The sequence below is a fragment of the Limulus polyphemus genome, unplaced genomic scaffold, assembly GCF_000517525.1.
Source record: "Limulus polyphemus unplaced genomic scaffold, Limulus_polyphemus-2.1.2 Scaffold243, whole genome shotgun sequence".
Classification (NCBI taxonomy): Eukaryota; Metazoa; Arthropoda; class Merostomata; order Xiphosura; family Limulidae; genus Limulus; species Limulus polyphemus.
The window spans coordinates 65991-68222 of NW_013665853.1; the positions used below are offsets into that span (position 1 = coordinate 65991).

Below are 2232 nucleotides of genomic sequence, written 5' to 3' on the forward strand. Positions count from 1 at the left end.
AAAAAAAAAAAAAAAAAAAAAAGAGCTATTCGTTAATTACAAACAAAGGAGGAATAAAACTATGAGATCAAATATTCGTTTCTAATGTCCTCTAACGACGGTGATTAATTTATACGTCTTATTAGTAAGAGATTAGCAAGTATACTCCTGTTTTTTGATGCATATTACTCAAGCTTTTAGACTTTCTTCAACAAAAAGCACAAAGCTACACAGTGGGCTATCTGTGCTATGCCTGCCGCGGGTATCGAAACCTTATTTTTTATATAAGTTATTAAACTTAATGCTGAGCCACCGCGGGCATTAAAAAAGAGAGTTCGTTTGTTTCTTTGTTTTTTAATTTCGTGCAAAGCTACACGAGGGCTATCTGCGCTAGCCGTCCCTAATTTAGCAGTGTAAGACTAGAGGGAAGGCAGCTAGTCATCACCACCCACCGCCAACTCTTGGGCTACTCTTTTACCAACGAATAGTGGTATTTACCGTCACATTACAGTAATACAGTTGTTCTGTAAGTATAAATATATATATATATATACGCACATGCATACACACTGTATTACAGAGAGTTGAGTACATTATGCAAAAACGATTTGGAGCCTTACCATGTCATTACAGTCCATGTCGTCACGGTCGGTCATTCTATATCTGACGACTGCGTATTTTGGCAATAACCCTGAAGCTAAGCTTCCATTGCAGAAGGATCCGTTGTAAGGTTATCATTTCCAAAGCAAACCAGTCCTTCTTGTATAACTTCCATAACCCATCTAGTTTATAAAGATGACGGTTTACCAACTCCCGTTTCAATAGTCCGATCACACAGAAATACATAGATGTTGCTTCCGGCGAATTGGTCGGTTTGTCTTATTATAGAATAGCATGAATAACTGTTGCATTCTCCAGCTGCTTGAGGTATGCAACGGTTGAATGGTAGGTATGACTGGAAATTTTATCTCAGTGTACCCATACTCTCGTTTTCATACGGAGATCCTTCTTGATTACGTTGAATAATGTTGCCTGGGCACTTGAACTGCTTTTGCCACTGATCTTTGTGTTCATAGATTCCCACCTCACTTTGCTTACCACGGCTTTGGTACGACTTGTTGCAGGTCTCTTTCTGGATGTTCATAGTACCTGAAGTTGATCCATAATTATTTGTTATCCAATGTCATTAAATACGTAAGCTATCCCCGTCTTGGAAATTCTACGTTCCAGATCTGACATCTTTATGAACATTTTGTGTCGTACAGGTTTGTTATATATACCTTTTCCAAAAACGACCAATTGTCGATGGCATCACACTGTACCTACATAATGCCAAACAATCTAGTTTTGATGTGTGCCATTCCATCATGACTTTACGTGGTTGTGGTTTTCACACGACTCGTTGATTTGCAGAAGCATATTCAAAACAGTTTTTATGCAACGTACCCAACCTCTGTATATATATAGATATATATATAGAGAGAGAGAGAGAAATATAATGGCAATGATAACTGTCATTTAGTGTATAAATCGTTGTATAGCTTTATCATTCAACTTTGAAATTTCCGAATCGCTGAAAGAAACAAAATTGGTTTATTTACAAAGAGAGAAATGTTTCAGTATTTTATTATCATTACCCAACAGTCCTCCAGTGTTACCCTTGGTGGGCAGAACACAGATAGCCCATTGTGTAGCTTTGTGCTTAACTTCAAATAAACAAACATTACCCAACAGTCCTCCAGTGTCCACAGCGGTATGTCTGCGGACTTACAACGCTGGATACCAGGTTTCGTTACCCTTGGTGGGCAGAGCACAGATAGCCCATTGTGTAGCTTTGTGCTTAACTTCAAATAAACAAACATTACCCAACAAGTGCCGAATCTGAAAGGTTAACACTTTGCCTAGTATTGGGGAAAATCTTGTAGCAATTTTTGAAAGTTTAAAGATATGACTAAAAGTATTTGTTTTCATTTTTACCGCAGCAGTAATTTATTTAAAAACAAACCGCTTTCCAAACCTTCCTTCTTAGCGTTTTGCCCCCCCAGTGGCACAGCGGTATATCTGCGGACTTACAACGCTAGAATCTGGGTTTCGATACCCGTGGTGGGCAGAGCACAGATAACCCATTGTGTAGCTTTGTGCTTGATTACAAATAAACTTAACGTTTTACATAATTTATGGAAAGAAACATTTTTTTACGGATCATATTATGTTGTTTTTTCAAAGCTGTTTTATAAGACACAGTACTAGATT

General features: G+C 37.9%; 1 protein-coding gene across 4 annotated transcripts in view; it reads left to right on the forward strand.

Annotated features, from left to right (window-relative positions):
* LOC106478716 (yrdC domain-containing protein, mitochondrial-like) overlaps window positions 1-2232 on the forward strand; it is an 89263-nt gene that overhangs the window by 42508 nt on the left and 44523 nt on the right. The window lies entirely within an intron of this gene.